The 25165-nt window shown below is 44.5% G+C and overlaps 1 protein-coding gene across 2 annotated transcripts in view; it reads right to left on the reverse strand.

Annotated features, from left to right (window-relative positions):
- Nucleotides 1–25165, reverse strand: part of MAP3K2 (mitogen-activated protein kinase kinase kinase 2) — a 2021635-nt gene that overhangs the window by 1607845 nt on the left and 388625 nt on the right. For both annotated transcript variants that reach the window (XM_044075108.1, XM_044075107.1), the window contains exon 3: nt 12016–12077. The gene's annotated coding sequence lies outside the window, so the exon portion shown is untranslated. The remainder of the gene's footprint in view (nt 1–12015; nt 12078–25165) is intronic.

The following is a 25165-nucleotide window of genomic DNA, read 5'->3' on the forward strand; positions in this document are numbered from 1 at the left end:
GAGTGTTTTCAGCTGACTGTGAAGAGTTTTGTAGCTGTGCTGAGTCAGCAGAAGAGGCATTAGAGGCAGGGACCAGGGAGGAGTATGTGTTAGGCTCCTCAGGAGTGGGTACCAGTGTTGCCTTGGCCAATCTGGACCAATCAGTATCATCTTCGGTTTGTCTGTTCTTGCTTTCAAAAGCACCTTGGGCAGAAGAGGCAGAGGTGGGAATGCGTAAACTGTCCATGCTGTCCAACTGAATGAAAGGGCATCCACTCTCCAGGCCTTTGGGTGAAAGGTCTTTGAACAAAACTTTTCCAATTGATGATTCCTATGGGAGGCAAAAAGATCTATGTCTGGCCTCCCCCATGCTTGGATTATTTCTGCAAACACCTGAGGATGTAACTTCCATTCGTGTGGATCTGTCATTTTTCTGCTTCGATTGTCTGCCAGTGTGTTTTCCAATCCTGGCAAGTACTGTGCTTGAAGTTCGATTTGTCTTTCCAGAGCCAAGTTCCAAAGAGTCATGGCTAGTCTGCACAAGGGGTATGAATGTGTTCCTCCTTGTTTGTTTATGTACCACATTACCATGGTGTTGTCTGTTCTTATCAGTAATTGTCCTGGATGCAGGAAGTCCTTGAAAGCTGTAATTGCATTTATTACTGCTAGCATTTCTTTTTGATTGATGTGAAGGTGCTTCTCTTTCTGGGACCATTTGCCCTGAATGCACCTGTCCGTCATGTGCGCCCCCCAGGCGTAGTCTGAGGAGTCTGTGGTTATGACTTGCTTCGCTTGAGGCTTGCAGAATGGGAGGCCTGTGTTTGCTTGACATGCTTGGGCCCACCATAGAAATTCCTTTTGCAAACATGGAATTATTGGTATTATTGTTTCCAAACTGTGACTGTGTTGAGACCATAGGTTTTTTAGGTACCACTGAAGTTTCCTCATATGCAGCTTTGCAAATGGGGTTAAAGAATGCAAGATGCCATGAATCCCAGAGCCTGCAGGATTTTCCTTGCAGTAAGCCTGGTACTTTTGCTAGTATTTTGAAGTACTGAGATAGTTGCCCCTGTTTTCTGGCGTAAGGTAGGCCATCTGGGTGTTTGTGTCCAAGTTGGCACCCAGGAAAGTTATTTTCTGAGATGGTGTTAGCCTTGATTTCTCTTTGTTGATTGTATATCCCAGAGAAAGCAGTAACCGTGTCACATATGCCAGATGTTCCAGAAGTATGTTCTTGCTGTCCGCTTGGATCAGGCAGTCGTCCAGATAAGGGTAAATTTGTATCCCTTGAAGTCTGCAGTAGGCAATCACTGATGCCAGGCACTTTGTGAATACTCTGGGTGCAGTAGATAAGCCAAAGGGCAATGCAGAGAATTGATAGTGGATTGAACCTGCAAGAAATCTGAGGTATCTTCTGCAGCTTTGTCTGATTGGGACATGCAGGTATGCCTCCTTGAGGTCCAATGCTACCAGCCAAAACTCCTTGCCCAGCATGGGAAGAAGCTGCTGTAATGTGAGCATCTTGAATTTTGGTACGAGTAGAAATGTGTTTAGGATGGATAAGTCCAAAATGGGTCTCCATTCGGTTCCTTTCCTTGGTACCAGAAAAAGTCTTGAATAAAAACCTTGACCTTGTTGGTGAGTAGGTACCTCTTGAATAGCTCTCATGTTTATGAGCTTTGAAATTTGCAGTTGTGCCTCTGCCCTTTGATTTTGTGGCAGGTTTGGCATGCCTCTCATTTTTGGAAGAGTGTGAAATTGAAATTTGTAGCCTCTGTTTATAATGTCCAGGATCCATTTGTCTGTTGTGACAATATGCCAGTTGCTTGCAAATAATGCTAGTTTCCCTCCCAAAGGTGTTGCCAGCTGAGACATGCTTGGCATGGAGATGAGGGAGTCATTGGGTTTGCTTCCTGTATTGTTGTGCACTGTCTTCGCCACCTCTTGGCGCTGGAGTTTGCCATTGTCGGCCTCTATATGATCCTTGTGATTGCCCTCTGCCCCTTGTGCGTCTGTATCTACCTCTTTGGGGCTTGTCAGTGGCTGGAAAGGACCAGTTTTTTGAAGGCCAATTTCTGCTAAAACGTGGTGGTTGGACCTGTAAGAAAGCTTTGACAGTTTGCATAGATTTGGCTTTTTCTTCCATTTTCCGTAGTATCTCCTCAGCATTAGTACCAAACAGCACATCCTTTTGTAAAGGAGCATCTAGAAGTTTAGCTTCCACGTGATCAGGTAAATTTTGTTCCCTAAGCCAGGCATGTCTGCAAATGACTGATCCTGTAGCCGCCGCTCTACTTGAGGCCTCTAGGGCATCATAACCACATTGTAATGTGTATTTACCCACTTGTTCTGCACTATGCATCATATCCTGTAACTCCTTTAAATCTGGTTGTTCAGGTTGAGACATTTTGTTCCTTAATTGTGATAACAGGAACTGTTGATATTTAAGCATATGAAACTGACAATTTAAAGCCCTCATGGCTAGGGTGGCCGAGGTATATACCTTTTTACCCCACCTTTCTAAAGATCTTGATTCCCTTTCTGCAGGAAGTGGATTCTTGGCAGTGGAGGCCTTCAATCCCTTGGGGCCTTGTGAAATGGTTTCAGGGTCAGCATTATGGCTTTTGAAGAGAAATTGGTGAGAGCTGGGTACTCTGTAATACCTATCAGGTTTGACTGGTGCAGGAGGCAGAGAATCCGGGTTAAGACAAGCCTCCGAATAGACATCATCCAGTATGTCCAAAACAGGGGGTATAGCCAGAGGTCTGTGTTGAGGTAACAAAAGAAATTCCCTAAGTCTTTTCTTGGAATCTGAAAAGTCTTGGCCTTCCCAATGGAAGTGTTCCCTCAAGGTGTGTAAGGTTTCCTCAAAGGAAAAATCCTCAGGGGGGGATACAGACTTGAATGGACTGTTCTGCATCCGAATCCTCAAAAGGAGAGTAAGAGTGTTCCTCTGCATCAGAATGTTCTGATAAAATGGATCCCTGATCAGAAGAGGGAGAATCTTCCTCCACTCTGGGTCTCTTGTCTGGAGGGGGTTGAGAACCTCTGATAAGAGTAATTAAATCCTCAGCCATTTTAAGCATCTGTTTTTTAGGCATGGGACCTGGGGATGGGCCCTGTGCATCAGGCCTCGTGGGATGCCTGGCTGCTTTGGATTTAGTAAAGGCCTTAATTGAAAAAGAAGATGAGGGCCTAAATACACCATGGGTGGAGGTGGACCTGTCCACATTAGTAGGCTCAACATTAGCAGAGGCTTCGGTTGTAGTCTGGGAAAGGGCCGAGGACCCAGCGGTCTTGGGTACAGAGGACACCGCCAAAGGAGTGTCGTCGGTAGTCAGGGACTGCAAAGGCGTCTCGCTGAGAACCGGACCACGTGTAGCCTGTTTTGGCGTTGTGTCGGTCCTTTTAATTGCGTTTTTTGGATAAAACGGTAGCCGGAGTGTCCGACGACATTTTATAATCAAAAGCTTTACCAAAGTAGTGCTGGGCGAACTCTGCCCGACGCTTAATAGTGCGTTTATTGAAGGTAGCGCAAAAGCGACAGCCCGAGACGTCGTGGTCTGGGCCCAAACAAGGTATGCAGAGGGAATGGAAATCCTTATGCGGTATTTGCTTCCCACAAGAAATACAATTATTAACTTTTTCTGACATCGGTCTGAGGCAAGAAAAGTTTCCCCAATGGGGTACTCAGCTTTAATGAAGACTTCAGTTTCCAAAATATGCGTAATTCAGGAGCTGGCCGACCGGCACCTGCGAACTGCTTCGGCTTCGGGCACCACGCGGCAAAAAAGACTGAAGAACATGGCGTCGGCTGTGTCTTATATACTCTGGCCTCACTGACGTCAGAAGAGAAAGCGACGACAACCGATGCCGGACCAAGACTTTGGAATTCGGCCGACCGAGGGACCGCCTGACGGCAGAAAACCCATCTGTGATTACTGCAGCTGTATGCACGATGAACATCATGGCATTTTAGTGGAGGCATAGGAAGGATCTGACGATGTGTGTGTCTTAGACGACATAACCCTCATGACATTGAAGGCACCGCTGCTTCGACCAGAGGAAGCCGCCGGTTCCAAAGAAGTAGGCAACTTCCCCGGTGCTGTGACAGTGGGCTCTGAACCAGAGGATGGAGTTGAACTCATCTGCGCCGAAGCCCCGAGAGGAAGGGTCGGAACCGATGCATTGGTTCGACTCTCCCCCCGGAACCAAAGAGAGTGTTGGCTCCGAGACTCTTCCAATGGAACCGAAAAAGTCAGGGTTGATGGAGCTGAAGGCACTGGAACAGGCCTCTGCTCCAAAGGCTCCAAAACCATCATATCCTCCTCCTCCAGCTCCGAAGGCTCTGCTCGGCTCGGAGGAGGAGTAGTCACAGCCAGTGGGATGGTCTCAAGCTTCAAACCCTGTTGGGGTGAATCCAACAGCAATTTAGCCAGTGCCGGGTTCTCTAGAAGCCTCTGCACCACTCGGTCCACATCCACATTGGAAAGGGTCCTCGAAGAACGAGTCGAAAGGAACCGAAGATGCCTTCGATCAAAGGATTGAAGACTTCAGAGTTTCAGAGACCAGTTCAAAGACTGGGGACTGGCTCTGAAATACCTGTTTGGTGCACGGCTCCGAAGACTGCGGAGCCTGCGACCGTACCTTCACAGAAGGGCTTGGAGCCGATGACTTGGGCCCCAAAGACACCTTTGAGGACTTCAACTCCTTCGAGGACTTGGAGGTCTGGTCAGTCTTATCCAGGGTTTCTTGAAAATCTGGCTTCAACAAGCCTCTATCTACCAGCTTCCTTCTCCTCTCTAATAAAACCCTACTGCTGAAGGAGTGGCAGATAGAACAATCCTCCTGGAGGTGTACAGGCCCCAAACAATAAACACAATTAACATGTGCATTCGTAACGGACATCTTCTGCCAGCATGTTTGGACACTTCATGAAGCCAGATTTTTGCTTCTCTCTCTGATCCGCCATGTTAGCAAACACAGAATACACTAGCACGCTAGAAGTTGTCAGAGCCCTGAACAAACTTCAATTTACTACACAAATACAGCAACAACAAAGCACCCAGCAAAAGCAACAGTCCTAAGTTGTTAGATCCCTGCACAACTAAGGATATAAATGTAATGCTAACAGAAAACACACTACTATCTACTCGTTTACAAAGGATAGAGGTATTGTACATCAATAAAACGATATAACCAAAAAAACGGCCAAAGGCCTAAGAGCAACTGCTCTGTATCCAACAAAGGAATCTAAATAAAATGGATTCTAAAGGCTAGCCCGCCTAATAGTACTAAGAACTAGAATACACAACACACTATCAATTATCTCACAAATATAGTATAAATTTGTCAAAAAAAAAAACAAGTAATAAACTTCTACTGGCCCAAGCTCTCAGACGACCTTGCACTCAGTTGCAGCAGCAAACTAGATCTGGGGTAGGACATAGAGCATCATGGGATAGAGGCCTGGCCTCAAGCTATTCTGAGATATTTAGCTAGTAAAGCGGCCGACTCGGGAGCTGATGGCTCGGCGCCGTATCCATGTGTAAGAATAAACGGCGAGAATGAACAACTCGCATCATAACTAAAACACCAACACAAATAACAAAATGGAAGTTTTCTTCTCCCAAGCGGAACTTATCTGTTCAGCAAAAGAACAGCAAAAGCCAACTAACTGTTGATCCATGAAAGCTTCACAGTTTGACAGTATGGGCATGTAGAAGGTGCCCTAAAGCTTTGAAAACTGTCTGGCTGTTATATCCTTGTCAGGATACACCCCATATACCGAAAACTACTGCAGTAGTGATCAATATGATAACATCTTCTGCTCTCCACACAGACTGTACAACTCTTCCATTCTCAAACTGAAAGCAAAAAGGATGACTACCAGGGCTGGTTTCTTATCCAAATCAGTAACACATCTCCAAATTTCCAACTCTTCTCCAAATTTCATACAGCCTTTCACCAAAATCTGAAGGCACTTAACATCCGACAAACTGCAAGAAATATTGAGCTAAAAAAACACCAAGAATGAAATACAATATTCCCAGTAAGGCTTGGACAGACAAAATTATTGCATTTGCTAAGCCCTACAGTTGAGGGCATGCATGGCTGTCATATGAAATCTGCAGTTCTTCTTGCAGTGCGTCACTATTAGGAAAAAAAAATCACAAGTAATACCAAAAAAATGCCTCCAAGGTTGCCAGCAGTTAGAAAAAGGGGCTGAAGGCCAGGTCCTGAAGCTAAAAGTAGTAAGACTCCTCTGCTTCATAATCCAAACAGTAATATTTGCTGGAGGGTCAAAATATGATAAAGTGGCAATGGCATGTATGAAATAAATGGGAAATGGAAGCAGCCACAACCCTGCTAAAAGTACAGTTTTGTACCTACCATAAATGTAGATGTTAGAGTGCGCATACAGCTGCAGTCATCACACTTGGGTTATCCTGCCGTCAGGCGGGTCCTCAGTCGGCCGAATTCCAAAGTCTAGGTCCGGCATCGGTTGTTGTCGCTTCTTCCCTGACGTCAGTGCGGCAGGGGTATAAAAGAGGCAGCCGACGCCATTTTCTTCAGTTTTTCTTGCCCCAGATGTCAGGTGCCCCCAGAAAGGAAGGCAATACATGATGTTATGCAAACATACATAAGTAGATAAATCAAAACAGTAGTTGCAAGCAAATACACCATAAAGGAATACCCCAAATAGGTTGTATGTTAAAGGTGTTTGTCATAAGCCCTGTCATAAGAGGGGATGGAGGGAGGGTAACATGGACTGCAGCTGTATGCGCACTCTAACATCTACATTTATGGTAGGTACAAAACTGTACTATGTTCATCGTGCATACAGCTGCAGTCATCACACTTGGATAGAATCCCAAAGCTAAGTAAGGGTGGCTGGTACTAAACGGAATTAGGATGGGCTAGAATGCCCTGCAGGACTGCTGTGGCAAAGCCCGCTCTAGATTTTGAGTATAGTGGAAGGTGGTAGTGCTTGGTGAAAGTGTGCACTGAACTCCAAGTAGCTGCTTCCAAAATGTCCTTGGTACGGACCCCCCCTGAGGAAAGCTGCTGAGGTAGCTGTAGCCCTGGTGGAGTGGGATCTGATGTATATAGGCACTAATTTTCCATGAAATGAATAACAAAAGCGTATGCAGTGGGCTATCCATTTTGAAATAGTCTGTTTGGAAATAGCCTTTCCTTGAGCACCTGTAGCATAGGACACAAAGAGCTGCTCAGATTTCCTGAATGACTTTGTTCTGTCCAAGTAATAACAAAGTTGCCTGTGAATGTCCAAGGAGTGTAGTAGCCTCTCCCCTTTGTTCTGTGGATTTGGATAAAAGGTAGGTAAATGAATAGTCTGATTCAAAGCCACACTGGATACTACCTTTGGCATAAAGGTAGGGTTGGTTCGTAAGGAAACCCTGTCCTGATGGAAAATGATGAATGGTTGCACAGCCATGAGGGCCTGTAGCTCCGAAACCCTGCGTGCTGAGGTAATAGCCAGAAGCAAGGCTGTTTTCCACGACAAGTATTGTAGCTCTGCTGAAGAAGCCGGCTCAAAAGGAGGCAGTGTCAGCTTCTCCAATACGAAGCTGAGGTCCCAAGCTGGTGCTTTCCGTGGGGGTTTTATATTTTTTGCCCCTCTGAGGAACTGCCTTAATAGAGGATGTGAGAATAAAGGAGGATCCATATTGTATTGTGCTGAAATGGCTGAAGCGTGGATCTTGATGGAAGAGAAGGAAAGGCCACTGTTTAACATCTCAGCTAGGTACTGTAAAATCTGAGGTATATTTATTACCCAAAGATTCTGGCCCTTTGCTTGATTCCAGGAACAAAATCGTTTCCATTTGGCGGAGTAGGTTTTTCTAGTAGAGGGTCTCCTGGCCTCCAAGATGACATCCTGTACCTCCTTGGAGAGGAGAGTCTGTTGGCAAATTAAGGTATTTTCCATGCAGCTAGATTTAGAGTTCTGAGCTGGCTGTGAAGGGTCTTGTAGTTGTGCTGGAACAACAGATGAGGAACTTGAGGTAGGATCCATGGTGGTGAGTGTGACAGGCTCTTTAGGAGAGGATACCAGTGCTGTCGTGGCCAGTCTGGAGCAATGAGAATCATTTGTGGTCTCTCTACTCTGGTTTTTAATAGGACTTTGGTCAGTAGAGGTAGAGGCGGGAAGGCATAGACCGTCAATGCTGTCCAATTGAAAGAGAGTGCGTCCACTTTCCAGGCCTGTGGATGATAGGTCCTTGAGCAGAATTTTTCCAACTGGTAATTTCTGTGGGTAGCAAATAGATCTATGTCTGGATGTCCCCATGCTTGAGTTAACTTTGAGAAGACTTGAGGATGCAACTTCCATTCGTGTGGGTCCGTCATATTTCTGCTTAAGTTGTCTGCCAGTGTGTTTTCCTTCCCTGGCAGGAATTGTGCCTGTAGTTGATGCTGTGTTCCACAGGGTCATAGCTTGCCTGCACAGGGGGTATATGAATGAGTCCCTCCCTGTTTGTTTATGTACCACATGACTGTGGTGTTGTCTGTCCGTATTAATAGCTGGCCCGGATGCAGTAGGTCCTTGAAGGTCATAAGAGCATTTTGCACAGCTAGCATCTCCTTTTGGTTGATGTGTAGGTGCATCTGTTTTTGGGACCATTTTCCCTGGATGCACTGATCTGCCATGTGTGCTCCCCAGGCGTAGTCTGAGGCGTCTGCTGTGGTGATTTGACTTGCTTGTGGTATACAGAAAGGGAGACCCGTGTTTCTTTTGCATGCTTGAGCCCACCACAAAAATTCCTTCTGAAGGCATGGAATGAGTGGTAAAATTGTTTCCAAGCTGTGGCTGTGTTGAGACCATAAGTTTTTTAGGTACCATTGTAGTTTCCTCATATGCAGCTTTGCAAATGGTATTAGTAGGATGCCAGATGCCATGAACCCCAGAGCCTGCAGGAGTTTCCTTGCAGTTAGCTGGTTAAAGTTGCCATTTTGTTAAAGTTGCCATTTTGTTGAAGTATTGAGACAGTTGCTCTTGTTTGTCTGGCGTGAGGTAAGCCATCTGGGCCGTTGTATTTAAGCTGGCACCCAGGAAAATTATCTATTGAGAGGGTATTAGTTTTGATTTCTTTTTGTTCACTGTGTACCCCAGGCAGTTTAACAGTTTTATTACAAACGCCAGATGCTGCAATAGAATGTCCTTGCTGTGCGCTTGGATCAGGCAGTCGTCCAGATATGGATAGATTTGTATTCCTCGTTGTCTGCAGAAAGCAATTACTGATGCCAGGCATTTCGTAAACACTCTGGGTGCAGTAGATAAGCCAAAGGGCAATGCAGAGAATTGATGGGTTGAACCTGCAAGAAATCTGAGGTATCTTCTGCAATCTTGTCTGATAGGGACATGCAGGTATGCCTCCTTGAGGTCCAACGTTACCAGCCAAGACTCCTTGCCCAGCATGGGAAGAAGCTGCTGTAATGTGAGCATCTTGAATTTTGGTACCTCTAGATATGTGTTTAGAATAGATAGGTCTAAGATGGGTCTCCAATCTTTGTCCTTCCTTGGTACCAGAAATAGTCTTGAATAAAAACCTTGACCTTGTTCTTTTGCAGGTACCTCTTGAATTGCTTTCATATCCATGAGAGCGGAAATTTGTGCCTCTGCCCATTGATTTTGTGGCAGGTTTGGCATGCCTCTCATTTTTGGAAGGGTGTGAAAGTGGAACCTGTAGCCTCTGTCTATAATATCCAGAATCCATTTGTCCTTTGTAACAATGTGCCAGTTTTTTTGAAAATAAGGCCAGTTTTCCGCCCAAAGGTGCTGCCATTATTGCTTTGTTTGGCAGGCATAGGGGAAAGTCATTGCGTCTGTTTTCTAAATGACTGTGGTCTATCTTCTCCACCTCTTGGGGCTGGTGCTTGCCACTGCCTAGCTCTGTAAGATCCTTGAGGTTGTCCTCTACCCCTTGGGTGGCTGTATCTACCCCTTTGGGGTCTGTCCGTGGCTGGAACGGACCAATTTTTTGAAGGCCAGTTTCTGCTGAAGCGTGGAGGCTGCACCTGCAAGAAATCTTTAACTGTTTGCATTGATTTCGCTTTTTCCTCCATTTTCTTTAGTACCTCCTCCGCTTTAACATCGAACAATACATCTTTTTGTAGTGGTGCATCTAATAACTTTGCTTTGACATGATCTGGTAAGGTTTGCTCTTTGAGCCAAGCGTGTCTACGTATGACAGACCCCGTGACAGCAGCTCTACATGAGGCCTCTAAAGCATCAAAACCACACTGTAAGGTATGTTTTCCCACTTGTTCTGCTCCATGCAACAAATCCTGCAACTCTTTCAAATCTGGTTGTTCTGTTTGTGTCATTTTGCTTTTCAGCTGAGATAGCAAGAACTGCTGGCACTTTAACATATGAAATTGACAGTTTAATGCCCTCATGGTTAAAGTGGCTGATGTATACACCTTTTCCCCCACCTTTCTAATGCTCTGGAATCTCTCTCTCTGAAGGTAAAGGGTTTTTAGCAGTAGAGGCCTTAATCCCCTTGGGACCCTGAGAAATAGTTTCTGGGTCAGCAGAAGGGCTTTTATAAAGGAACTGGTGAGAATCAGGAACCCGGTAATATCTGTCTGGTTTAACAGGGGCAGGAGGTAGAGAGTCCGGATTAAGACTGGCTTCTGCGTACACATCATCCAAAATATCTAAGACAGGAGGAATAGCCAGGGGCCTATGCTGGGGAAGCAGCAGAAATTCCCTGAGCCTTTTCTTGGAATCTGAGTAATCTTGGCCTTCCCAGTGGAAGTGCTCTCTCAATGTATGTAGGGGTTTCCCCAAAAGAGTAGTCCTCGGGGGGGGGGAGACCGAGGGAATAGACTCCTCAGCATCAGAGTCTTCAAATGGGGGAATAGGCGTAATCCTGGTCCTCAGAAAGGTCTGAGGTAATAGAAGCCTGGTCTGAGGAAGGGAAGTCTTCCTCCAACCTGGGTCTTTTGTCTGAGGGGGGTTGAGAACCCCTGATGAGTGTAAACAAATCCTCAGCCATTTTAACCATCTGCTTTTTAGGCATGGGGCCTTGAGAGGGGGTCTGAGCACCCTGTTTTTTTAATTTTCACTGGAGCTTTAGATTTAGAGAATGATTTAATAGAGAAGGTGGTAGGCCTGAAAACGCCTTCAGAAATGGTAGGCCTCGCTAAACTTTCCGTTTCTCCGCCAAGAGTGCCGTCGGTATCTGCAGTGGGAATGGAGACCGAGGAACCTGCGACCTCGGGTACTGAAGTCGCCGGTAAAATAGCTTCATCGGTAGTCAGGGGCTGCGTAGGTGCCTTGCTGAGAACCGGAGAATCGGTAGTCGGCCTTAGCGTGATCTAAGTACTCTGTGCAGGCCTCGGATGTCTGTCCTTATTCTTGCGTTTTTTGCCTGAAACTGGCGTCGGTATATGCGACGACATGATATAATTAAATTTTTTGCCAAAATAATGAAGGGCGAACTCCACCCTGCGCTTAATAGTGCGCTTGTTAAACCTAGCACAAAAACGGCAGGCCGAGACGTCGTGGTCTGGCCCTAAGCAAGGTATACAGTAAGAGTGAAAATCCTTATGCGGCATTTGCTTCCCACAAGAAATGCAATTATTAACTTTGTCTGACATCGGTCTGTGGCAAGAAAAGTTTCCCCAACGGGGTACTTAGCTTTAAAGAAGACTTCGGCCGAAATACTTTTCGTTAATCTCAGGAGTTGGCCGACCGGCACTTGCGAACTGCTTCTGCTTCGGGCACCGCGCGGCAAGAAAGACTGAAGAAAATGGCGTTGGCTGCCTCTTTTATACCCCTGCCACACTGACGTCAGGGAAGAAGCGACGACAACCGATGCCGGACCTAGACTTTGGAATTCGGCCGACCTGACGGCAGGATAACCCAAGTGTGATGACTGCAGCTGTATGCACGATGAACATCAGGGTTTTGACAACACTGCCCCCAGGTGACTTGCTGTACAATGAAAGGAAATGATGCAGTTAATCTGTTTGGACTGGGGTTGCTTAGATGCTATCACACCTTCTTACCTGTTGCAAAGTAAAAAGGTCCATCCTTCTGAACTGGGCTCTTGTACCCCAGGATTCTGACCCTAGGAAGAAAACAATGAGAAGAATGGACTATTAAAGGGGCAGATCTGAAAACGCTTTGGGCAGAAAACAACAAATCCTTCTACAAATATGTCAGCTACCAAATCAATGACAAGGCAAAGGTCAGCCCCTTAAAGTCTAGAAGTAAGTTAACCAATGACACTAACTGTATGGTCAAACAGTTTTAGTACCCATTTCCCAAGGCTTGTAAGGAACAATTACCAATCAGTCCCCGCTGCAAAGCCCTTGGATGGAAGCATAATACATTACACATTTACATCTCTGGAAGTTGTTTACACAAGTCTCTTACTAAGGTCAAGTCTCAAGAACTTCAGCATAGTTCATATGCAAGATCAAGAAACATCTTGTCTTGCCATCATGTTCCCTATTTAATACACTATTAAAAGAAGGCACTGTGTCCCCCTCATGGAAAAAAAACAAGCACTGTACCTGCACACAAAGGTGGCAGAGAAGATACGGTTGAAAATTACTGTCCTGTAAACAAAACATCTGCTTCGAGTAATTATTTCCAAAAGTACAATCTACCTTCACTGGAATCCAAGAAACAATATGGTCCTAAAGATGCTGTTCAGCATGGATCCAATGGGTGAGCAGCTTTAACCAGTCTGACACCCTTTTATGGATCAGTTAACTATGCACACAATCAAGAAAAAGAAGTTATGTACTTACCATAACGTTCCATGTTTGTTTGTCCATCTCGCCATTCATTCTTACTGGATGGGTCCGGAGCCGATCCTCAGCTCTGACTCGGCCAAATACACTAGCTCGAAGTCTCTAACTTGGTGTGTGGCAGGAAGGTAATCCTATCATGCAGTGGTTTAATTCCCCAGATCTTGTTTGCTGCCAACTGTAAATCATCTGTGAAAACTACCAATGACACAACAGGTATAGAAACAACAAGGAAAAACTACAAAGGAGCTCCTTAGTAAGAAAGAAAAACCTCATCTCCAAGTCCTCTAGGAGTCCTTGGCTGGGGGAAGGTGGGAGGGTCATAAGAATGAAAGGTGAGAAAAACAACAAACATGGAATGTTATTGGCAAGTACATAATTTCTTTATGTTATGTTGTCCTATCTCACCTTCATTCTTACTGGATGGGACAGCGTCCCTAGCACCTTTTCCCTGGGTGGCTCAGGGAAGAACACCTTTGAGCACAGTGGAACCAAAGGAGGCCTTGTCCCTGGAGGCCAAATTCACTTTGTAATGAATAATAAATATATGAGGAGTTGCCCACATAGCAGCAGCACAAATACTATCCATTGACAATCTTGCCAAGCAAGCAGAGGATGTCCCTAATGCTCTGGTAGAGTAGCACTTAAACTTTGAATGGTAAATTCTTGTCATCTGAAGAGTATATAAAGGCAATGCAATCTGAGATTCAATTTGAAAGCATAATTTTTGAACCCGGCATGCCCTTTTTCACTTCAGAAAAGGAAATTAACAATTGATCTGTTTTTCTGAAATTTTTAGTTTTATGCAGATAAAAATCTACACCGTCTATGCACATCCAAATGCTGAAGTTTATACTCTGCCTTGTTGCTATGATTGGGGAAAAAACACTGGGAGCTCAATAGATTGATTTAGATTGGTTTAGGAACAAACTTTTGGCACGAAGGACAGGTTAGTATGCAGGTATACTCTAGCGCTATGGAAAATCAGGTATGGTGGCTTGACTGATAGACCTTGAAACTCTGCGACTCTTCTTGCAGATGTAATGGCTACCAGGAGAATAGTTTTCCAAGAAAGGAATTTGAGATCACAAGATGACGAGGGTTCGAAAGGAGGTAAAATTAGGTGGGTCAGAACAAAATTCAAATCCCACAGAGAAAGAGGTTCTTTTATGGGAGGTCTCAATAAACAAGTGCCTTTTAAAAACGCTTTACACAATTTGGTGAATATACTCCTAACCTGATGTCACACTATGTGGAAATTGGATATTGCAGCTAGTTGGTCTTTAACTGTAGCTGCTACAGAGCCTTGCTGAAAAGGTTCCGCAAGAAATTCCAAAACTGAACTGATTGGGACAGAGAAAGGGTCAATGTTTTTTTCTTGTGCCCAGTAGGAGAACCTCTTCCATTTACTAGCCTATAACTTCCTGGTCGAAGCCTTGTGAAAGGATACTAAAATGATGGGGGATAAGGGCAAAGTAGCTGCTGCATTTGGTATTCATGGGAGTGGCAAAAAGGATCGCAGCAAGGCTGGCCCCATTTTTGGAAGATCTCTTTTGGTTCAGAGACCACTCATGAGGCATTAAAATCGCCCTGCTGAGCTTGTCCGCTATCACATTGGATTTCCCTGGGATGTGCGCTATCAGAAAACGTTGGGAAGAAATTGTTCATTGCCATACTCCCAGTGCCTCTCAACAAAGGGGGTCTGATCTGGCTCCTCCTTGTTTATGTACCAGACTACCGACCGACTGACCGGATTGCAATTGTTCCTAGTGGAAGAGAGTCCTGGAGTGCCTGCAACGCTAGAAGCACTGCGCTCATCTCTAGAACCTTGATGTGCAGATGGGCCTCGTGTTCTTGCCATGTGCCTTGGACCGTCCTTCCCAGATAATGCCCCTCCACCCTACCTGGGAGGCATCTGTGGTCGCTGTAGCTACAGACAGTTGTGACATAAAGGGTCGTCCTATGGTCACCTGGTCGGACTGAAGCCACCATGGGAGATCTCTCTTGAATGAGTCTGTGATCCTGACTAGGTGAGACATGAGAAGTTCTTGTAATGACCACTGAGCAAACAGAAGCCATTAAAGAATTCTCATATGCATTCTGACTAGGGGAACTAAGGTGATCGTTGAGGCCATAGTCCCTAGGAGTTTCAGAATTATCTTTGCCTTTGCTTTGTTTCTGGGTAAAAGGCTGACTATTTGTTGTCTGAGAACAGAAACCCTGTCCAGCGGAAGTCGTGCCATCATGGAGACGGTGTCGAAATTTGCGCCTATGAATGTAGTATGTCGACAGGGCAACAAGACAGATTTTTGTAAATTGACTGTAATCACTAACTGGGAGCAAGTTTGAAGAGTGGTGTCCCTCGCCTGTTGAAGTAGATGCTTGGTGGCAGTAAGGAGCCAGTCTAGATACGGAAGCACTTGGAATCCCAGACATCTCAAGTGAGCTGGGACTACTGCCATGCATTTCATGAACACTCTGGGAGCTGTGAGACCAAAGGGCAGAGCTCGAAACTGGTAATGACTGGCTCCCAGCCAGAAGCGTAAGTGATTCCTTGATACTCTGTCCATTTTTATGTGGTAGTACACATCCTGGAGGTCTACTGAGCACATCCAATTGTCTTTCCCTATAATGGGAAGAATCAACTGCAGTGTCACCATTCAGAACTTGGACTTCTTCACAGATTCGTTTAGCTTTCTGAGATCCAAAATGGATCTCCAGGCCTCTGTTCTTTCTGGCACTAAAAAGAATCTTGAGTAAGTTCCAAATCCTATTTGATCTGTGGGAACTTCTTGGACGACTCTTGTCTAGCAACATTTGAATTTCTACCAGTTGCTTGTTCCCTTTGAGTGGAACAACAGGGACTGTTGTGATCTGTGGGGCAGGATGGCAAAAGGGAATGGAATAGCCTTTGGATATTATACTTTGTACCCATTTGTCTCTTGTGATATCTCGCCAAGCTTCTGGGTACAAAGAAACATGCCCCCCCCCCCGACTGCCCTCCAGAGTAGAGCAGACAGGCCTCCTTTCAGGAGTGCTAGTAGGGCTGGCTGTGAAAAGAATCACGGTCTCCCTGGTTTTGCAGACCCCCTCTGCCTCTCGGACGTCTACCATTATTGCCACTCCCTCTGCCCCTGGGGAAGGATTCACCTTGTGCGTCTTGAAAAAACTCCATGGAATCTTTTGAACCACATTTTTCCACTCTTCTGACCTTTAGGATAAGGTCTTGAATGAATGGAAAAACGTACCCCAATGGCAGAGAGAGTTTTCCCTTCCTGCTCGCATCTGGTGAGTGTGCCCTTGACTTTAGGTCCAAAAAGTGAGGAACCACCAAAAGGGGCATTGGTAAAGGTAGACCTGAAGGGCTCCGCAAAGTTGCAAAAGCGCATCCAGGAGTGCCCCCTCAGGGAAACTCTGGAACCCGCTGCCCTGCTCGCTCCATCTGCGGCATAGGATATTAGTCTCATGGAGAAGTTAACGATGGAATTTAAGGTAGATAGTTGAGAAGAGACCTTTTCTGACACCCCTGCAGCCAATGAACCTTGGAAAGTATCTCCTAACTCCTTCAGGAGATCTCTATGTAGCCTCATAAAGTGGGAAAGATAGTTCAGCGATCTAAGGGTAAAAGTTGCTGACGAAAAAACACACTTCCCATATCTGTCCATCGTCTGGGTGTACTTGTTCGGTGGATGTTTCAGAGAGTTCCTTCTTGGTGGCTGCTGCTGCCATCACCATAGCATCTACAGGAACGCCTTTCGTGAGAAATATTTTCCACAGGTGCTGACAAGAACTTAATTTGTCCTCCGAGGGACTGGTTCCATAGTGTCTGGTGACTCCCACGCCTTTTAACTAACCAAGTCCAGTAGCTCATCAAAAGGCGGAGACACCCAGGAGCCTGAAGGTTGAGATCCAAAAGCCTTCAGGTACACAGACTCCTCATCAGAATGGTTGATGATTTCCAGATGCCTTTGTTTATGGATCTCTGAAGATATCTCCTTCACAGATATCCTTGAGGGCGACTGTGGAGACACCTCTGACTCCTAGAGCTCAGTGTCAGAGGTGATGGACTCATCAGGAGAGTCAATATGCTTCCTCTTCCATGTCCTCTTTCGAGGAGCCTCCTCAGAAGGGTATTCTGGGAAGGTCTCAGAAGAGTGGGCCTCGCCCAATGGGGCTCCCTGAGGCTCTGATCTCTGCTGTTCTGTGGATGGGGTGGTGCCAAGACAGATGCCGGTGCTTTGGGGGGAAAGAATACCAGTATCCTTGTGTAGAGCTGTAGAAGGGACAGCACACTCATTAGCTTGACGGGATCCCCCCAGCTCAGAGGACACCTCTGGTTCACAGGAAACAGATGGAATCTTCGGCTCCAAGGAGATCAGCTCCGAGGCTGATATAGGAGGAGAGCTCAGCCAAGCCGAAGCTCCGAAAGGTAAACTCGGAACCAAGAAAACTCTGGTCAGAGCGTCCCCCCAGAGCCAACTAGAGAGCTTCGGACCCTAGGCACTCCTGACAGCATTGAGAGTGTAGCAGGAGGGATTGGTTCCGAAATCTCCGGAAGGGATCTTGGAACTGAACAATCTACAGCAAGCAGTACCTGGCATTCCGGCTCCGAAGTTCCAGCTTAGCTCGGAGAAGGAATCGTCGTGGATGTAACAGTCATGGTCGTGGCTGGCTCCAGAATGGACTGGGTTGGAGCCGAAAACAATTTAGTCAGCGCCGGTGACTTTGAAAGTTTGCGTACCACCATGTCCACGTCATCGTCCAATAAGCTCCTAGAGTACCTGGAGGAGAGGATTGGTGAGTGAGATCTCCAAAATGGGAGCTCTTAAAGTAGGGGAGACCGGTAGCAAGTCATTGAACAGGCTCTGAAAAACAGTCTCTTTCGGCTCCCAACGCCTTGGAGCCGAAGGACTAGATTAGTTCAAGTATATGATCTCAGTCTGTTCCGAGGGCTGTGGAGGCGAGGAGGTCAATCCATCAGAGGTTTTAGCCAATTTTAGTTGCGACTCCAACTGAGCCGAAAAAGCTGGAGATGGCCATTTTGAAGCCTGGTTACTCTTAGATGAAGGGGATCTAATGGAAAAAAAGAAGTACTTGGTAGAGCCTCCTCAAAAGAAGGTTTCAGAAGCCCTTTGAGTATAAGCTTATTCTTTCTTTCTTGCAGAACACGGGAGCTAAAGGAATGACAAAAAGTACAAGTTTCCTGGAGGTAAACAGCCCTCAAACAATAGACACAAATGTTATGTCCATCAGTGATGGACATCTTCTTAGAGCATTTCTAACACTTTTTGAATGCTGAAGGCTTGGGTTCCTTCTCTCTAGTTTCCTTAGACATTTTAGGAAGGAAACCACACTAGAACAATAACAGGTAAAGCTTAACACACCTTTATAAAAAACTAACACAAAAATTTTAAGTCTGAAACAATATTACCATATTACAAAACACGTCTAACAAGATAGGAACAAGGAGAACAACTCTGCCCTCTAAATTAAATGGGCACTAGGCCCTCTAACTTAAAACGGACCTAGCAGAGTTGCAAGCGAGAGGGATACACAACAGGAAATTAGCTAACTGAAACGAGCTAATACAAATATAAAAGCTAACTTATACTTTAAGCACCAACTACACCACTACCAAAAAAAGGTGAATAAAGCAAAAAGCCCTTGCGACTAACAACGGCCACCAAAAGCACACACTGGAAAGATAAACAGCACTCGAAAACACAGCACACAGTTAAACTACAGAAAAAAACTACTAACTACTAATAGCAAGCAATTATTAAAGCTAAAAATAACTTAATAAAGGGAAAAATAGAAGCTTTTTAAAGAACTTAGCCACAGCGAAGGAGACAGCATCCGAACTCGTAAAGTGGCAAACGAGATCAGGAGAATTACACCACTGCATGATGGGATACCTTCCTGCCACAAGCCAAGTTAGAGACTTCGAGCTAGTATATTCGGCCAAGTCGGAGCAGAGGATGGGCTCTGAACCCATCCAGTAAGAATGAAAGCAAGACAGGACAACATAACATCTAAAAGCTTCTATTTTTAAAATCCCCTTGGTGTAGTTGCTTGTATCATTGGATAGAGTGCTCATACCAAGCTCCTCCTTTTAAACTACTTTTCCCTGGATCCCCGCCAAGCCAAATTCGAACTACTGGCCTGCAGTGCTCTTTAACAGAACCGGGCAATCTCGAGATCAGTGTTATTTTCAAAATATACAGAAACAACTTTTCCCTGGATCCCTGCCAAGCCAAGTTTGAACGACTGGCCTGCAGTGCTCTTTAACAGAACCGGGCAACCTTGGGATCAGTGTTATTTTTAAAATATATAGAAAGTATGTTTTATCCTCTGGACAAAATTAATTGCTAGCCCTTGTTTAATTTCTGTTTTTTAATTTGTGCACTCCACCACGGACGTTAGCTTGCCCCCCCCCCCCCCCAAATCTTGTACTTCCTAACAGCAGTCTCCCTTTGCATGCTGTTTTAACTATTTGAAAGCCCTGCTGTTTTTCTAGTATTACTAAAACCTTTCTCCTATAAACTGTGGTCTTTCTAAATCCCACATACTCCTGGTACAATTTTTTTTTTTTTTGTTCCTCTCTCAAAAGAAAGGTATGCAAAACAAGTCCAAAGTACCTACTGTTTTTTTTCTGATTGTTTCTGGACATTAGCTGCATCCCCCCTCCCATTCTGTACTTCTAACTGCAGTCTCTTTATATCCTGTTTTAACTATTTGTAAGCCCTGCTGTTTTTCTACTTCTACTAAACCCTTTCTCTTATAATTTTCTTGTCTTCCTAATTTCCACATAACTCCTTAATAAACTTGGGTTTATTTTATTTCAATAAGAAAGGTATGTAAAACAAACAAGTCAGAGTACCTACTGCTTTTTCCTATTGCTTTTGCAGACTTGCACATCTGTGAAATCAGGGCCAGCCCTTTTCATCATACTACTGGCTATCCACCATTTTTCTGGTCTAGTCTGATCCTCCCTCTCCCCCACAAGAACAATTACAGCCTAATCAGGGCCAGCCCTTTTCATCATTCTATTGGCTATCCACCACATTTTCTGGTCTACGCTGTCCTCCCCCTCCCCCACAAGACCTATTACAGCCTAACCTAGCTTTCTTAAGCTACAGGAACCAGTGTCCTGGCACTGCTGCAACATTAACTTTAGTACCAAACCATGTCCTAGTCCCTCCCTCATTTGAAAGTTTACCTCCGCTACTTCCTGGTCCCCACATTTAACTAACTTTAGATTTTACAATTGGCTTCTCAGCAGTCAAATTTCAATAAATAAAGATTGTATTCATGTACTGTACCCTCATCAAGCTTAAGTTTTATTTGAAGATCCTTACCTACAGACCTCGGTGATGCCCCACTCCCCCCTAGTCTTATACCTAGTCAACTCCACCTCCAAAACTCCAATCAATCACAAATTAACCACTCCTTCTCACTCCCCTCCATTAACCTATACCAAATTACACCCCCCTTCATATCCCCACCTAAAACAATGAAACCATCACAATCATAGAATAACTATTATCCTTTCATGCAATATCACTATCCTATTTATCCTAACACTAACCCTCTACCTCACCTCCTACCAAACTACACTAAATGCTACCTATGTTACCCCAACAAAACATACCTCCACTTATATTCCTCACACTCCTCACTACAGCCAACACATATCCCCAAGCCTATACCATCACACTACTATAGCACCTAATTTGCTCATTTTACTCCCAATCACTTCCAGCTCATCAACAACAAACTGGTATATAGCCATCCTAACTAAACTTTCCAAACTCTTACATCATAAGATGATCCTAGCAGGAGACATAACACCCAAATCCAGGGCCTAACCCTATGCAAACTACCACAAATAATTCAACCTTCTCCTCTAGCCATCTACCCACTACTAGACCAAAAACCAGCCTACTAATTCTGAGCTTACATACTCGAAGTATTAACAATAAAATACACTCGTTACATGCACTACTATCCACCTACTCCCCTGATGTATTATGTCTGACTGAAACCTGGCTAAAGCCCACTACAGCAGACAATGAGTTCCTTCCTACTGGATACAATGTACTATGCCACGACAGACTGTCTAAAAAAGGGGGTTGGGGTAGTATTACTCTACAAGAGCACCTAAATATCACCACTATTAATCCACAAATCCCTTCTTTCAATAACTCTGAACTCCTAGCTAAACTCAAACTTGGCAACAAAAAGTCAATCAATATTATCACATGCTATATACCACCAGGTAATAACATCCCTACCCTCAAAGCCTTCCTACAATAGACCTGCCCAGGAAACTATCTTCGGTGACTTTAATACAGATTGGAAAACATGTTCAGCTATTAACCCCACAAACCACATCTACCTCTAAAGTTTCTCACAAGTCATCCAATCAAGCACTAGACTAGGAAATGCAAAAATAAAAGACAGCCTCCTAGACTGGATCTTAATAAATAAGACCAACACCTTTCTCCATGCAGGCGTCCTCCTGGATTCCCTTAGCGACCATCAATCCACCTTCCTACTAAAATTCAAAACCTAGTCCAACCCTACCTCCATATTACAAACAACCTGCAATACAAAAAACTTTGACCTCAACAAATTCAAACTCGAGCTAAAGCACCATAACTGGAACATACTAAAAGTACTACCGCTAGAAGAAGCCGTAACCCATTTCAATAACAATTTACTAGAAATTCTAAATGCCCACGCTCCAGCCCAAACCACTAAACTCAAAATGAAAACAGCCCCCTGGCTCAACAGAGAGACTAAAAATAGAATATCAGAAAGGAACAAAGTCTGGTATCACTGGAGAGTCACAAAAATGCAGCAGCTAAGGAACAATCCCAAAAACTTAGAAATGAGACAAAAAAAGCAGTTTTCCTATATAAAACAAATTATTTCCTTCAGATACAAAACAAGCATCAAAACAACCCCAATAAATCCTGAGCAGGAATAAAGAAACTACTCCACCCTGGCAGACCCTCCACCCCATTTCCGACCTCCACTAGTGAAATTATATACCAGACACGTTTAACAAATACTTCATAGAAACTATTTCTAATCTTGTTCAAAAACAGCCCACATCCACCACCACTAATTACCCAGAACCTGTAGATAGACCCAAAACAACCTTCCAATTTCCACCCATTCTTATCAACTATGTCAAAAGGTTGCTATCCAAACTTAAACCTACTACACTTGTAGGTGATGGGATACCTGCTGAATACCTTCAGTTGGCTACCAATGAACTTGCCTTCCCTGTATCAATCCTTCTAAACAGATCTATCTCAGAAACCTATCAGGACAGGGAGGCAAAGAATCAGAAGAGTCAGGGGTCAGGGCAACACATCTTCCACCACATTCAACACAGGAGGTAGGGGGGTATAGCTATGGGCCTATGCTGGGGTAAAAACAAACCTCCTTCCTGAATCCTGGTAATCCTGTAATCCTGGCCTTCCCATTTAAGTCAGCTCATGCAATCTCATGCAGAGAAAAAAAAAAAAAAGGAGGAGAAGGGCCAAGGGGCATCATCCATCCACAGAATCAGAATAAATAGGGATACTCCTGCAAATCTTCCGAGAGAAGACTCAGAAGCCCTGAACCCTGTTCAAATAAACAAGGGTAATCCCTATGAGGTATTTGTTTCCCACAGAAAATACAGTTATTCACTTTTTCTGACATCCTCAATACCACCCATCTGGAAGACTTCCTATATTATCCCCCTCCATAAAGGTGGTACCTCCACCAACCTCACTCAACTATCGCCCCATAGCCATCCTGCCTCCACTAGCTAAAATACTTGAGAAATGTATACACCACCAACTTATGCCACACCTGCGTAAAAACCTATTTCTCTCTCCCACCAAACATAGATTTCAGCCTTCTCATAGCACAACCACTTAACTCTCTTTCACAAACCTCATCAACCAAAACAAACATGCAGGCAATCTAACTTCTGCCATATTCTTGGACCCATCAAAGGCCTTTGATATGGTCAATCACCTTAAACTAGTACAAGCCCTTACTGACCTTGGCCTTAGTAACCAAACATTAGTTTGGTTTCAGAACTATCTACAAGGAAGACAACAAGCAGTTCGGTGGGACAACAACCTATCCAAACTACTACTCATCACCACAGGAGTCCCATAATCTTCCATTTTAGGCCCCGTCCTGTTCTCCTCTTTCACCAATAATCTCCACAGCATCTGTCAAGATGCAACAGTTATACAATATGCTGACTCAACACTTGTCTGTTCGGCCAATCATCCTCAGAAATTCTTCTCTATAACCCAAAAAGCCTACCATACCACCGAAAACTGGGTCCTTACAAAAAAACCTAATACTAAATCCCATAAAAAATTGCTATTTACACCTAACAAATCTACCACAATACCCATTCCATTTAACACTGTGTCCAGGGATGGGACTGTCATCTCCCGACACTCGTATTAAATTGCTAGGAGTGACCATTGATAATGGCCTCAAATTTGATCAGCATATAAATCAAACCATTAAAAATATCCACAAAAAACTGGGCAGTCTATATAATAATAAACCATTCTTAAGACAACCTGCTAGGATAACAATTGCTTAAACTCTTTTCCACACTATTTTATGCCTCACCCATTCTCACCAACTTACCCAAAACCGAAACAGCTAAACTCACCACCTGTTACAATCGAATTGCAAAATTTGCCAGCGGTGCCCCCTACAGAGCCCATCACCGCCATTCCCTAAAACAACTTAGCTAGCTTGAATTTCCTAATCTTCTAAACTATCATCAACTTTCCTTTGCCCACAATCTCCTACTACTCCCAGTCAAAAAGTACAGTTGTGTACACTTACCATAAATGTAGATGTTAGAGTGTATTCACTGCTGCAGTCATCACATTTGGGTTATCTGCTTGCAGTAGACTTCAGTCGGCCTGATTATCAAAGTCTTGGGTCCTGCGTTGGTTGCGGTCTCATCTTCCATGACGTCAGGTAGTCAGGGGTATAAAGCATGCAGCCGAAGCCATTACATCAGGTTTTTTTTCCTGCAGATGTCAGGTGCCCTCCTAATGGGAAGTAATTAACAAAAAAAAAAAAAAAAAATATATAGAGAGAGACAGACAAGGTTATACCTCCAACAAAAAAACAAATACACCAAAAAGCTTTTAAGCATGGTAAAGGAGAAAAGAGGTATAGCAAAAAGAAGTCAGGGGGCTGGAGGGAGGGTAACCAGGACTGCAACAGTGAATACACTCTAACATTTACATTTATGGTAAGTGTACACAACTGAAGTATGTTCTTCGTGTTCCACTGTTGCAGTCATCACATTTGAGTAGATTCCCAAAGCTAAGGATGGGAGGAGGACTTAGACAAAATTAGGACCAGCTATAAGGCCCTGCAAGACTGCAGTGGCAAAGCCAGCACTAGATTTAGAAAAAATTGGCAAATGGTAATGCTTGGTGAAAGTATGTACAAAACTCCAGGAAGTGGCTTCTAGGATGTCCCTGGTAGGGACACCTCTGAGGAAGGCTGTAGAGGTAGATGCAGCCCTGGTTTAATGTGGTCTAATCCCCTGTGGGATAGGTTTTCCATGGTGCTTATAGCAGAAATGAATGTAATGGACTATCCATTTAGAAATGGTTTGCTTTGAAATAGCCTTCCCCTCTGCCCCTGCAGCAAATGCCACCAGCAGTTGTTCAGGTTTCCTTTGAGATTTAGTCCTGGCCAAGTAAAATATAAGTTGTCTGTGCACATCTAAGGAGTGCAGTATCCGTTCCCTATCCATTCCCCTTTGTTCTGTGGATTAGAAAAGAAGGTTGGCAAATGAATGGACAGATTAAGAGACACAGTGGATACTCCCTTGGCCATGAATGAGGGATTGGTCCTGAGGGACACCCTGTCTGTATGAAAGATAATGAAAGGCTCCACTGCCAAAAGGGTCTGTAATTCCGATACCCTTCTTGCTGAAGTGATTGCTAAAAGGAAGGCTGTTTTCCAAGAAAGGAATTTTAACTCTGCACTTGCAGCTGGCTCAAAAGGAGGAAGAGTGAGTTTTTCCAATACAAAGTTAAGGTCCCAGGCTGGAGTAGGGGCTCTCCTGGGTGGTCTTAAGTTTTTGGCTCCTCTGAGGAACTGCTTGGGCAGTGGATGAGAGAAGAGGGGTGGTTCTGTGCTGTAATGAGCTGAAATGGCTGAGGCATGAATTTTGATGGAGGAAAAAGAAAGGCCCTTGTGAAGCATCTCCGTTAAATATTTAAGAATCGGAGGTAAATTGGGGGCAGCTGTGTCCATCCCGTGAGTTTGGTTCCAGGTACAGAATCTTTTCCATTTTTCAGCATAAGATTTTCTAGTACTAGGCCTTCTTGCCTCCGAA

This window comes from Protopterus annectens, chromosome 6.part0 (genome assembly GCF_019279795.1).
Source record: "Protopterus annectens isolate FY-2018-M chromosome 6.part0, PAN1.0, whole genome shotgun sequence".
Taxonomy (NCBI): domain Eukaryota; kingdom Metazoa; phylum Chordata; order Ceratodontiformes; family Protopteridae; genus Protopterus; species Protopterus annectens.